Source organism: Spermophilus citellus (genome assembly GCF_964194105.1).
Source record: "Spermophilus citellus genome assembly, chromosome: 5".
Classification (NCBI taxonomy): domain Eukaryota; kingdom Metazoa; phylum Chordata; class Mammalia; order Rodentia; family Sciuridae; genus Spermophilus; species Spermophilus citellus.
Genome location: NC_138186.1, coordinates 43157031 through 43172051, shown reverse-complemented (window position 1 = coordinate 43172051; position 15021 = coordinate 43157031). Strand labels below are relative to the sequence as shown.

Here is a 15021-nt window from a genome sequence, read left to right as displayed (position 1 = left end):
TTTATAAGCACTGAAAAGAAATCAGACTGAGATTTGTGCACTCTACCAAGTCTGTTTTCTCTGGCTGCTTTCAGATATTTTTCTTGATCATTTGTTTTCAGGAATTGGACTATGGTGTGTTTGGGCATCTATTTGTTTGGGTTTACTGTTCCGGGCTTTGCTCAGCTTCTTTAGTCTATAGGTTTAAGCCATTTGTCCAATTTGGGAAGTTTTGAGCCATTATTTCTTTGAGAACCTTTTTATTAGTCCCACCCTTTTTCCCTTTTCCCTCTACAACTCTAGTGACACAAATATTCCATCATTTATTATACTCCCACAGATCCCTGAATCTCTGCTCATTTCTTCCTAGCCTATTTTCTTTCTGTTGTGCACCGTGAATCATTTCTATTCGTACATCTTTCCATTCTCTGATTCTTTCCTATCCGTTCAATAAAGTCTTGTTTTGTTTTTCAGTACTAATATTTTCTCAGGATTCTTCTTTATAACTTCTCTTTCTTTACTGAGGCTTCCTATTATTTCACTTTTTGCAGGCATGTTAATAATTGCTCATTGAAACATTTTTGTGTTGGATATTCTGAGATAATTGTCAGATGATCTTGTTTTCTCTTTCACCTCAGTATTGACATTTGTTTTCCTTCATTCTGTGTAAGTTCTTCTGATTCTTGGTATAAGTAATATTTAATTGGAACCTGAGCATGTCATATTATGTACTATAGTGTATACCTTCTTTAAACCAACTCTTTCAGTCAGCTTTCTCTGACACTATTCTAACAAGGGAAGGAGTGGGGGACTGCCTCCTTGTTACTGCTGCTAGGGTGTCCCATCCCAGGTTCCTACTTGGCCTCCATTAACATCTGAGGTGGAAGTTTCTTCATTGCTGCTGGGTGATGAAGACAGTACTGATTTTTCCCTAAATGACGTCTGGCACCACCAAGCAAAAACCAGGAGGGTGCCCCAATACTGGGATGGAATTTTATGTACCCCATGTGGTCTCTGCCAACACCCCAGTGGGGAGGACAGGGTCCTCTTGTCGCCAGCTAGCAATGAAAGTCCCAGCTCACTTCTTAGCCTTTTCTGATGGCCCCCGGGAGGGTGTGGGATACTTTGTTATAGCCCCTCAAGGGTCAAGTCGAGGTTCCCTTCTCAGTCTCTGCTGGTTTGAGTGAGGTTGGAGCTATAGTTTTTTCCTATAACGTTTGGTTATAGTTAAGTGGTTATTGTTCAGAACCCTTCTGTCCAGCTGGGCTACCACTGTTGCTTCCCATGAGAAAATATAGCAGAATACCAGTCACATCAGAGATGACACTGATAGTGAGTTGCACCAATATGTTGTGTATTTCTTAGAAAGAGCAAGCATGTGAGTCATTTGATATGTGCATCCTGATCTCAGAGAGGTTAGAATTTGGCAAGTATGCACTGCTTAGAATAGATTAAATGTGATAATTGTGTGACAAGGACTTGCAGAGTGAAGAGCAAACAGTGACCTATGAATGCTCAAACATGTTTTATTTGCTGTGTTCCAGTTAACAATTGGAGATTGGTTAACTCACAAAAGCAAGCATTCCTTTCCTGAGAATGTTGACAAGGCCCTTTAACCCCAATTTGGTGAACCTCTCTCCTTTGCAGAGATAGTGCTGCCTGCTTTGCTATTCAGAAAGGATTACAAGCATCACGTAGTGACATTTAAGTTATTTAAGCATAATGATGTAGCTGACCTGGAGCGACTACTAAAAGAACAAGAGATCGAAGATCAAAAGGTATGATTCTTTTGAAGAAAATTATACAGTTCTTTTGTACTTTCTAACCAGCTAAATTATATATGAAATGGTAATTTGTCATTGAAAACTTGCCTGCGGATCACATTTGGATATTAAGTAAGCGTGTTCCTGCTTATTAAATATATTTCGTGTTGGAGAGCCAAGACTGATTGTAATTGCCTTGTCAATGCCATAATTATATACAGCAAAATTAAGGGGGTTGAGGGACAGTTTGCACTTAGTGAGTGGGGGAGATACACACTCTCAGCTCTGTATAGTACCACCAAAACTCATTAGGGCATGCATCTAGTGGATTCAAAATAGGCTTATTATATCAGAAGAAATCACGTACCAATTACATGGAGGAAAGAATGGCAGCAGATTTTAATTTATTTATGAACCAAGTAAGACCCTTTCTCCCCACCCCATCCTTTCCCTGGAGCGCTAAGCAGCTGCTGCCTGTGGGAAAGGACTGCCCTGTAATTGGACTGCCTACAACCTGCAGCCCTGTTTTCAGTCCTTTGTCCCAGGAACATGAATAGCCCCTGGTGGTGGTGGTTTGTATTTGCCCCCTTGGTTTCTAATTAGAGAATGGCACAGAGGAAGTACGTTCAAAGCATCACTATTAGGATTATAATTTATTTTTCCTATGATGACAAGAATGGAAAGAGTAGTTCTGGTCTGTGGCTCTGTAGCAGGACATAGTGATAGGTGGACTGTTCTGGGAGCCTGAATGTTGTATCCTTTATCTCAACTGTTTCAAGAGGACTTTGCAGATGTGACTTGACTCATTCATAACTAGAATAACAGATGAAAATGCACATCACATTCCTCAATTTTGTGTTAATTTCCATTTTCCCAAATATTTGCTTTATTTATTTAGGATTCTGTCATCTTTGTTTAGGATCAGTTTAGAAAAATCTACAGGGAAGCTGGGCCCAATGGCGCACACCTATAATCCCAGACACTCAGGAGGCAGAGGCAGAAGAATCATAAGTTCAAGGCCAGCCTCACTAGTTTAGTGAGATTCTGTCTCAAAAAATAGACTTTTTTTTTTTTTTTTTAAAGGGCAGTGGGTGTAACTCAGTGGTAAAGTGTCTCTTGGTTCAGTCTCTAGTACTGCAAAACAAACAAAAAAGCTACAGAGAAATTTCTACAATTTCTAAACTTGAATCCATTTCATTGAATTTCTTTCTATAGATTGTAAAAAAGATCTCTATTATTCTTATTTAGTAATAACATGCTGGCCACCAGATTGAAAAATACTGCCTTGGAAAGTATGACCAAGAATTCAGTGTATTGTAGATTATTTTATTTAGCTAATATTGTACAGATTTGGAAGATGTCATATTCATATTCCATGTGTTTTATAAGATTTCTAATCCATGGAAGTTTTCATGAATAATGAAAAATAAAATTTCATAGAAGGATTACTTACACATACTGTGCAAGTGAAAAATAACCCTTACTGCAGTATGATTAAGGAAATAGCCTAAAGGATTTAGTTTTTCAAATTATGGCACATTTTTTTAAGCGGTGCCCACATAGGTGTACTGAAACAAAGGATGCTCTATAACAGTGGGAAGAGTTTAAATTGGCACCTACCTCCTAGAAGGTAAGTGGGCAAATATATTCCACTTAGATATCCCTTTAGATTCCCCTTTGACCCATATGTGGGGTGTCACATTTAGAAAATAATCAGAAATGGTGTTAAAGGTTGGTGGGTTTTTTTTTTTCCCCAAACAAAAAGCAAAATGAGGGAAACTACTTAAATCCAACATTAGAATAGTTAGATTATTTGTGTTATTCCCACAAAGTAGAATATCTCCATTAAAATCATATTTTAAATAATACTAAATAATCTAGAAATGGTCATAACATATTTTTAATTTCAGTTTTTTTTTAATTTTAATTTCAGTTTCTGAAATTATTGCAATATAATTCTAACTTTGAACAAAGTAGTAGACATATACAAAGAGACAAAAATTATCATTGAGTGATGTAAATAGCTAATTTTTAAATTCTTTTTTTTCTTTTTTTTAAATATATTTTTTCATTTCTTATGACTCTTACATGAATATTTTAAAATCCTAAGAAAATACTTGGGCTGGAGGTATGGCTCAGTATAATAAAACTTACCTATCGTGTACAAGACCCTGTGTTTAATTCCTAGTCCAGCCAAAAAAAAAAAAAAAAAAAAAGGTAAAATAGAACTTTTTTTTTTTTTTTTTTTAAGGCAGAATGCCTGCCACCATGGTGAAATAAAGGTGACCTCTTTTCATCATTGACTCCTGATAGATCCATATTGCTATCTGAGAAGCATTCTGTTTTGAGTTGACTGAATGACAAGATTGAACAACCTTAGTGATGTATAATTTGCTGGACCTCAACTGCCTAAACTGCCCCCTTAAAGCATTGCTGATACTTGAGTTTCTAACTGTCCAATGGAGCAAATGTCTAGAGGCAAGAAACCTTTTGAGTAGGAAGTGAGTTCTAACTCTTATCTGTGGCCACCAGTATTTTTTCATTCAGACACACCTGAAGCATCTACAGATTCTTACCATGTGAAGAATTTATAGTGACCTACTGTGAGCAGGGTGTTGGGAGATCCATATTATTTGAATAGGCTCTCCATCACCACCCAACCTTCGACATCATTAGACCAAGGTCATAGTTGAGTTTTACTTGACCCAGTGACAGGTCAGTGGGAGAGTGAGGAAGGACAAGGGTTTTGCTATACTTTGGTATGTCAGGGAGATCAGAGTTTGTGATTTTTGTTATAACTTTTGATTGTGTAAAAATTGCCATGCACACAAAAGGAAACAGTTGCATTGCTCTTGGGAGCTGCAGTTTCTCCCATTCCTTTTCCCAACATTGTTACCAGCATCCTGCCATTCTTGTACCATCTGTACCTCTCCCTGCTTGATGATGATGCTGTTCATCATCATCATCTTCATTATGGTTCTTTTTCTTTTAGGCAAAAATTAAAGACATGGAAATGCACAAATCCTAGCCATATTATTTGATCAGTAATTTTTACCCATGTAGCCCAGGAATCAGTGCTTCATCGTGATATAAAATTTCTCCAGAGTTTCCTTGGGTCCCATCCCAGTCTCTCTGGAGTTGGAGGGTTTCCTTTGTGCTTTAACACAGTTCAAGTGCTGTAAGTATGTGTGAGGTCCCCTAGTCAGTGCTGTGAATGAAAAACATGTCTGAGGGGGGGAAAAAAAAAACAGGATCTCAAACATTGAGCTTTAAATTCATTTAGACCATTTTTCTTTGATGAATAAATCTTGTGAGGTGAACTTTGTAGGGAGTATGTAACAGATTTTTTGACTTGGAATTACTGAAATTTAAGATATCTGGTTCTTTTTTTAAGAATCCTCGCAAGGCTCGTGTAACTCGACGTTTCATTGTAGTAGAAGGATTGTATATGAATACTGGAACTATTTGTCCTCTTCCAGAATTGGTAAGCAACGTGTTTATTCACTTTTTAGTATTTATTCATTTATTCATTATTTAGTATTATTTTAGTATTGGATAGTTTGGCAGATGTGCCTTTTGCTCATGACCACATTGAGTGTGTGACATCTACAGTGCTTTGCACACTAGGTATCAAAGATATTTTGATCATTCAAGGGAGGCAGATTACTTACATGCTAACATTGGGCTTTAAAAAGTAATCAAAACTTTTTATAAAGCAACTTTATTGCTGGTTGCAGCATTGCACACCTGTAATCCCAGCTATTCATGTGACTGAGGCAGGAGAATCACAAGTTCCAGGCCAGCCCAGGAAACTTAGGCCCAGTCACAAAATAAAATTTTAAAAGGGCTGGGGATATAACCTAGTGGTATAGAGCACTTGTCTAGCATGCACAAGGCACCAGGTTCAATCCATAACACCACAGCAACAATTTTTTTAAAAAGTTCTTTTTTAAAACATGTTATTGAGGCACAATTGATGTGTGTGAAATGCACCAACTCTTAGTATACAGTTTGATAATTTTAATAGATTTATATACCTCATCATCACCACCACCACAGCCAAGGTACAGAACATTTCCATCATTCCAGAAAGTTCTCTCATGCTTCTTTGTAGTCAGTGTCTGTTTCTAGTCCCATGCAACCATTGGTATGCTTTTCATTTCTTTAAATTAGTTTGATCTTTATTGAATTTCATGCAAATTAAATAATATGTATGTTATAAAATTCAACTTTATAACCTTGAAAGCAGTGTACTGTTTTTAGAAACCATGATCATTGAGATTTTCCATATCAAAGTAAAATTCACATAACATAAAACTGGCATTTTAAAGTATACAGGTCAGGCTAGGAATGCGGCTCAGTGATAGATTTCTTGCCCGACATGCATTAGGCCCTGGGTTTGACCCCTCCCCCAACACCACCAAAAAAAAAAATTAAGTCTGCAGGTTAATGGCATTTAGTATACTCACCATGTTGTACAACCATCAACTCCATCAAGTTTCAAAACAATCCATACCTATTAAGCAGTCTATATTCTTCTCTCCCTAACTCCTAGCAACCACCAATCTGCTTTCTGTCTCTATGGATTTACCTAGTCAGAATTCTTTCTATAAATGGCATTATATAACATGAGACCTTTTAAATATGGCTGACTTCATTCACTACTATGTTTTCAAAGTTCACATACATTTTACTGCTATGTGTCATATACTTGATTCCTTTTTAATGCTAATCTTTCATTGTGTGAATATATACCACATTGTATCTGTTCATCTTTTAATGACCGTGGGTTTTTTCCTATCTTTTGTCTATTATGAGTAGGGCTGCCATCAGCAGGATCTTAGGATAAACTGTTTGATTTCCTGAGGAACTGTCACACTGTTCTCCACAGTGACTGCACCATTTTACATTCCCATCAGCAGTGTTCTGATTCTCCACATTCTTACCACCACTTATTTTCTAGGTTGATTTGTTTCTTTTCTTAGCCATCGTAGTATGAAATAGTACCTCATGTGGTTTTGATTTGCATTTTCCAAAAGACTAATGTGTTGAGCCTGTTGTCAGGTACTTATGGGCCATTTTTGTTTATCTTCTTTGGAGAAATATCTGTTCAAATGCTTTGCCCATTTTTTGTTTGGGTTGTCTTTTTGTTATTAAATTATAAGAGCTCTTTTTTATGTTCTGGGTACTAGCCCTTATCATATATATTATTTACAAATATCTTCTCCCATTATATGAAGTTTTGCTTTACTTTTTGATATTGTCTTTTGATGCACAAAATTTTTAATTTTGATGTGGTACAAGTTAGCTGTTTCGTGTCATATCTAAAAATCTTTTGTCTAATCAAAAGCCATGAAGGTGTACTCCTTTTTTCCTTTGAAGAATTTATAGTTTTCACTCATAGTTTTAGGCCTTGGTTTATTTTGAGTTAATTTTTTATATACTATGCTGTAGTGATCCAACTTTATTCCTTTGTTTGTATATGGTTATCTAGTTATTTGCATTGTTCGTTGAAGACTAGTTGTTTCCCATGAAATGGTTTTGGCATTATTGTGAAAAATCAATTGATCAAAGATTCATAAGTTTATTTCTAGACTCTGAATTTTATTACATTCATCTATATGTCGATTCTTATACCAGTACCACACTGTCTCAACTTTTGTAGCTTTAAAATAAGTTGTGTTTTTTTTTTTAAAGAGAGAGGAGAGAGGAGAGAGGAGAGAGGGAGAGAGGGAGAGAGAGGGAGAGAGAGAGAGAGAGAGAGAGAGAGAGAGAGAGAATGAATTTTATTTTTAATATTTATTTTTTAGTTCTCGGCGGACACAACATCTTTTTGTTTTGTATGTGGTGCTCACTTCTGTGTTGTAGAGCACAAGAAATGTATTTTTCTTCTCCCTATTTCTTGAGAGTATCAAAGACTGATAGGATGATGTGGGGGAGGTGATGGGCCAAAAGGTTCTAAAACTGTATGTTACATGGGTATGATCATAAGGTATTGCTGATGAAGAAATATACAGTGAAACAAAAATATGAGAACAGACCAAGTATGTGTAAGTATTGATCATGTAAAGATTACATGATGCAACTAATGTTTGATCCTGAGTTTCCTGTTAGTAAGTTTAGCTGATTGCTCTTTTTCTGTGCTAGCACTGTGATATTATTAAATGTTTTCTAAAATATGATTTTTAGAAACTATAAAATATCTCATATTAAAGAATGGGAAAGAGCAGTGTTGAGAAGATGTAATTCTCCCCAAATTAGTTTATTCATTGTTGATGGACATCCAGCCCCTTCAACTCCCCCTCCGTGTTTAACATTGGTTAGCAAGAATAGCCAGTAAAATTTCAACAATGAAAAACAAATCATCAAAAACTTGTCATATGGGGCACCAAAACAGCTTATATATTTTATGTATTATTTCTGTAGCTTCAGCAGAAAAATTAATTTAATCTAATTAAACTTAAAATTAGAAGTGTGATTCTGACCCAAGAACAGATACATAAGTCAGAGGAAGACTTTAGAACTACTGTTCACGTTATGTACATAAAAATGTAGTAGCTGATTGCTATATTTAATCCAGTCATGAAACTGATTATATTCAAATTTTATGGGTAAATTAATTATACATTAGAGAAAAAATATCTGTAGACAAACATGCATATATCAGCTTCTAATGGATTATTAGATTGTGTTCTTTTAAACCAGTGAAATAATTAGAAAAGGTACAGATTAATACCCACCTAAGCCTGAAAATAAAGAGAAAAACATTTTGACTAATGAACCATATTAATGAAAACAAGATTCCAAATTAAAGCCACCCATGGAGGAATATCTACATATCCCCAGGAGTTTGTATGTACAGTCAGACCAGTGTATAACAGATGGATTACATGCCTGTACATATAAATATTTTAACATTTACTTTTTAAAAATTTTGATAGATTACATGCCTGTACATATAACTATTTTAACATTTACTTTTTAAAAATTTCGTATTGTGCTGTCTTTTTTATTGAGTTAAATTGGATCATTTTAGAGGTCTAAAGTACACTCAATTCTCATTCACCATAGTTATGTTCTACCAAGTATTGCTACAAACGCTGACATGGGAATGCTGAGCTATGCTACTGAGGCAAATAAGGGTTAAGATTAGGTTTCTGTGAGCCTCTAGTCACAACATTTTTGTCACACTTAAAACACCTTGTTTTAAGTGCGTTTCTGTGTAAAGCCACCATGTTTAATACATAATACATATTGTTTACTCATTCTTCCTGAACCTATAGCCAACAGCCCCTAAAATTCATGCCTGAAAGAAGCTTCTCTGACACAGGTTTTCTCAGGGTACTTCATAGTCTTCTTGCACTTCAACCCTACAACTGGGAGCCATTTTAAATATCAGAATCACCAAGAGAATCACCAAAACAAGAAAAGTGTGGCAATAAGTAATGTCCATGAAAAGGGTACTTGTTAAAAGTATCTGAGCTGAAACAATGACTTATTCAACTTTAGCTAAGAACACAAGTGTCAAATAACTTGAATTCTTCACCACAACACTACACATGCCTGTCTTCTGACACTGTATATGTAAAGAGAGTTGTTGGTTTGAAGATTCCAAGTAAATTTTAACAGGTGAATTTGCAAATATAGGATTCACAAATATTGAGTCAACTGTGCTTACATTTTCAGGTTTAATTTTTTTTCATTGAAATATACTCTATTTGCTGCTAATCATTAGTATTTTAAAGTTGGATTTTATTTAACACCTAGGTTAAATTAAAATATAAATACAAAGCAAGAATCTTTTTGGAAGAAAGTCTTTCATTTGGAGTCCTTGGGGAGCATGGCCGAGGAGTCACTGAGCACTATGGAATCAGTGTAAGTTCTCCATTTGGGGGAAATTCCCCTCCTATAGGAAACATATGGCTCTATTGTGCTGGGTTTTCATAGATATAAGACAGTGCTTCTCATCCCTGTAGAGGGATGAAACTATGGTCTCTGTCTTCTCACTGAGCCCACAGTGGGTTTGGTCATTCTGGCCAGGGGACCCCAGCTTCCTTCTGGAAGTGGGAGTGTGTGATCTTGACTTTTCATGTCTCTTTCTAGAATCAGTTAAAGCTTGCAATGCATTTACTAAAATCATTAAAAATTGCCTTAGAAGTCCTTTTAAAAGTTTATGATAGTAGTAAAAGGATTTGTCTGGATTTGTTGCAAAGAAGTGAGGAGGGCAGGTAATATGGGGCCATAGACAAAACCGTGTTCTTGAGTGGGTAATGATTATATCTGGGTGATGGGCATTCTTCATTCTATTCTATTTTTGTATATGCTTGAAACTTTTCATAATAAAAGGTTAACAATCTTTTTTTATTAAGAGCAAGATTACAGAAGTTTAGCAGGAATGTAGATCTTTGTTGCATCTGTGAATCACTTAAAAACACACCAGATGTGAACTAACTATCAAATTCATTATCAGAGTCCTCAAGATGTAATTACTGAAGATGCCATGTACATACCTATAATTCCAGCTGCTCAGGGGACTGAGGCAAGAGTCTCCAGTTCAAGACCACCTTCAACAACCTAACAAAAGACCTTAACTCAAGGACCAGGAATGCAACTCAGCAGTAGAGTGCCCCTGGGTTCAATTCCAAGTACCACATAAAATAAATTTTTAAAAAAGGAAGAACTTAATTGAACTCCTGCTATATACCCAAAATGGAACTTGATGCTAGGGGATGGAGCAAAAGAAGAGAGAGCAAAAGTACAAGATCAGAAGATGTAGGAACTTAGAGGCCCACAGGGTAGCTAGTTAGGTTTATCACTGCCCAGTTGGTCTGCTTTGGTCAGAAATTCTATTGCCATGATATTTGGAGTTTTGGAGTAATTTCTCAAAAAAAAAAAAAAAAAAAGGTAGATTTAGTTTTTTCTGGGGTAAAAGCCAGTTAGCCCACTGTTTTAGCAGTGGAAAAAGCTTATTTTGTAAACTATATTTTTAACATTAAACAGCTTCAGATTTCATCTTTTAATTTACTTTTCCGCTTTGAGCTAAGTGTGAATGCATGATGAAATAGCAGAAAAGTGTAAAATGAGACACTTCAGAGAAGACCATAAAACTGTGATTCTTATAGCAATAGATTTAATAAATTTTTTTGTATCTTTTTTTACTCTTTTATTTTCATGTAGGTAGCTTGTTTGAGTTCATATATTTACAGACATAATTAACACTGAAGTTTTATCTCCATGGAGGAATAACTATCACTTTCTCCTGATTTTCTCAGATTGATGATATTGATCTTATCAGTGCCAACATGGAGAATTCACTTGCTTCCATTGGAGGTTTCTGCTGTGGCAGGTCGTTTGTGATTGACCATCAGGTAAGCCTTTCTTAAAAACAAGCAAAATCTGACACTGGTTGCTTCATTGTCACCTCAGAATAATACAGAATTTTACTCTCAATTTACCAGTTTTTATTTAAAAGCCAATTTTTTAAGAGACTCTCAATACCTTTAGGAATTATCTCCCTTTTAACAAGTCTTTGTATGGATTACTCGTGGCTGAATCTTACCCCTTCACCACATGTGGAGACACTGTTCAGTAGATAGTGTCATGATCCAAATATTTACCCAAAGAAGTATGTGTGATACTTCTGACTTATTTCTTCTTAGCGACTCTCCGGTCAGGGATACTGCTTTTCGGCTTCATTACCTCCTTTGTTGGCTGCTGCTGCCATTGAAGCCCTCAACATCATGGAAGAGAATCCAGGTACAATCTTTTAAACTCAGGTTATTTTAACTATGTTACTGGCTTGGTTTTTGGAGGAATTAGCTAAAGGAAATTATTTACCAAAATAAAATTTAGGCTCCGAATTACATTTCAGGTTGAACATCGCTAGTCTGAAAATCTGAAATCCAGAATTCAGTATTTTTTGAGGATAGACATGCACATTTCAGGTTTTCAAATTAGGGAATCTCAATCAGTAAGTTTTATGTAAATATTACAAAATTCAAAAAACTCTTGAAATCTGAAATGTTCCAAGCATTTTGAATGAGGGGTTCTCATTCTGTATCTGGCAATTATAGGAAGAATGACAGTGAAGAAGTTGTCCCTGCCTCAAAGGCATGGATCAGAGCTTCTGTCCTAGGCTTGGAGATGGAGCCAAAGCATGGCTGGCTGCTGTAGCTAGAGAAGATGCCCAGAGGAGGGGGGTTACATTAGTGCTGGCCTAGACGTTGTCATTCATGTAAATTTTCCAGTCACTGTTTGGTTTATAGTTTTTTAAGAAATTAACCAGAATGTGCTGCTCTTTGGTATTTCTGAATTTATAACTATTTTAGTTTTTTCTTTCAGCCTTTGAATCATCAGCTAGTACTGAGGCCAAGCCTGGTTTACCAATAGCTTACTTAGCAGAATAAAAGTCAACAGAGAATTTAAAATGTGGTCTTTGGCTGTAGTAGTACCACCTTACCAAAACTAAAACAAAAGGAGAAGCATGCCTGATACCTGGCATGCCTGAATCTTCAGTGTTGACATTAATTCAGAGAATGAGAAGATATGAGTCAAATTTGTGCATACATTCAGAAGCTTACTTATGAGGTGGCCTGACTCCTCTGCTTCCTGGTCAGATACTTTTGTTTTTGAATTTTCCTTGAATTAAAAAAAATTTTTTTTTAAATGTTATAGTTGACTTTTTTTTAACCAAATTAATTTAGAATAAAGAAATAAGTAGTAGATTTGTACACTTTTATTTTTTGCCGTGTTATCTGTAGAATCTTGGAATAACAAGAGTAGTTGTTTTACTCAGAAATCGTCATTCCAGATTTTGCTGAAAGTGGAGTGTCCGAGTGAGAAGAGGCCAGGTAATAGGTGCCAAAGACAAAGTTCAAGCTCTCAGAGGAGTGCTAATACTGGCTCAGTGATACTAATTAAAAATACCTGCAGCATTTTAAATTGATGCACTTGAACTGGGCCTTTAAAAATATTTTAAGGTTGGGCTGGGGATGTGGCTCAAGCGGTAGCGCGCTGGCCTGGCATGTGTGTGGCCAGGGTTCGATCCTCAGCACCACATACAAAGATGATGTGTCCGCCAAAAAAACTAAAAATAAATATTAAAAAAATGCTCTCTCTCTCTCTCTCTCTCTCTCTCTCTCTCTCTCTCTCGTTCTCTCTCTGTCTCTCACCTCTCTCTTTAAAAAAAAATATATATATTTTTTTTAGGTTATACTACCAAATGTTTTTTTTTTTTTTTCATTTAGGTATTTTTGCAGTGTTGAAGAAAAAGTGCCAGCAAATTCATAAAGCTTTACAAGGGTAAGTGATATAATTTTCAACCAACATAATTATCTGTACCATACTTAAACAACAAATGAAAAGTTTAAAATTTGACCACATTGCAGCCGAGAAACCAAAAACAGCTCACTCAACTGTTTATTATAGGTATAAAACTGGGGCAACTCTTCTGTCATTGTTTTAAAGAATCATGCCTTTGTTTTTATAAACAACATATTATAGCAACACAGAAGATAAAAATAACAGTCCAGCATCTTCCCACAAGAAATCACCAAGGTAAACACTGTAATATTGCTCTTAATCTTTTTTTTTTTTAAGAGAGTAAGAGAGGAGAGAGAGTGAGAGAGAGAGAGAATTTTTAATATTTATTTTTTAGTTCTCGGCGGACACAATATCTTTGTTGGTATGTGGTGCTGAGGATCGAACCCGGGCTGCACGCATGCCAGGCGAGTGCGCTACCGCTGGAGCCACATCCCCAGCCCATATTGCTCTTAATCTGCACAGATAAAGAGTGTGAAGTGTTATGTCACTGAATGGCACCTAGTTCCTCCTGCCCATGTTACTTTTTAATAAACTAAGTTTTATTTTAAATTAAGACATGAAAAAGAAATGAAATTGCAGTGAGTGTTACATGTGTTTGTTTTCTTTTTATAAAAAGTAAAAATTGCAGAGGAACAGTTCTTTAAGATTCCTCTTGAGAAAAAAATTAAGGTTGGTGACATCTTCACGCTGATTTCTGGTCTCATAGGAAATGATCTCACACTGCCTGAGGGTTTCCTTGTTGCCTCCTATGGCATAGTGCCTCTTCAGTTGTGGAAATCTTTCTCTGTTGCACCATATGGAAACCAGGGACTGCTGAAAGAAAAGGGGAGTAGGTAAAGGAGTAGATTGCAGCTGTTCCAGATAAAGTAGGGCAGAGACAATTAGAATTCTAGGTGTGTCTGTGATAGTAGCAGAAGTTAGTCTTGCATGATTCATGCTGGAGGGATATTACTTGTTGATTCCAGTTACATTGGTTCCTGAAATATTAATATGCCAGCACACTGCAGGATGCTGGGAGACCTGCACATTCATCATGCACACCTCAGATGTCCTTCACTGTGTTCCTTTCCAGAGTCCAGGCCTCCATCTCCCCCAGCTCTGTCCTGCCTTTTATTCTCTCTGAAATTCCTTTTTGTGGGCAACCTAACCACATTGCTGTGACTTAGTCTTCCCCATTTTCCAGCCCCTGCTCTACTATATACAAGTCATTGCAGGCCCTTTATCTTTCTTAAGGACTGAGCACCACTGGTTGTCCACTCTGCCTTATCATCAGTCCCTCCCCTCTGCTGAGTTATTTCAGTAACATTCAAGTCCTCTCGACCCTCTTATCCTTAAACTCCCTGTACTCATGGCTCCACATTTCCCTCTAGCATATCTACCCCATTTCTTGGTTTCTCTTTGTAGCTAATCTTCTCAAGATTTGTGTGTGCTTTCTCTACATTCTCATTTCTCACTTCTACTAGAAACCTACTGCTGAGACCTGGCTTTTACTCTTAACCAGTCCTGTGGAGGTCCGGTCCCCACTGGCCGTTACTGTGATACAACACCCACCAGGCTTGTCTTATGTTGCCATGGTTTTCACACAGGTGACCACTCTTTCCTTCTTGAGATTCTGCCACACCACATTTGTGGGTTTCCTTCTACAGCTTTGAATTGTATTATCTTTGTCTCCTTTAAAGGCTTTCTTCAAAACCCTGCTCTTTAGGACTTCGTTGCTGGCCCTCTTTTCTTTCATTACCGTCTTAGGGTTTTTTTTTTTTTTTCGTCTTAGGGTTTTTGCCTTCTTCCTTACCTGAAGTTTTAAATTGTTTCATGACCCCCGTCTGTGGACAAATCAAAATTTTGTTTCTCTCTGCCACACTTCGGGACTCCAGGTCTTACATCTACTCACCTACTCAGTAGCAACACTTGGAGACTCTCCCAAGTACCTCATACTAAACACATGCTGAAAGAGAGA

The 15021-nt window shown here is 36.6% G+C and overlaps 1 pseudogene across 1 annotated transcript in view; it reads left to right on the top strand.

Annotated features, from left to right (window-relative positions):
* LOC308648832 (serine palmitoyltransferase 1-like) overlaps positions 1-13047 on the top strand; it is a 42389-nt pseudogene extending 29342 nt beyond the window's left edge. Inside the window, exons 7-12 of the transcript in view lie at positions 1627-1757; positions 5137-5226; positions 9510-9617; positions 11015-11110; positions 11402-11498; positions 12989-13047. The product of the transcript in view is annotated as a serine palmitoyltransferase 1-like (transcript). The remainder of the gene's footprint in view (positions 1-1626; positions 1758-5136; positions 5227-9509; positions 9618-11014; positions 11111-11401; positions 11499-12988) is intronic.
* The last annotated feature ends 1974 nt before the right edge of the window (positions 13048-15021 follow it).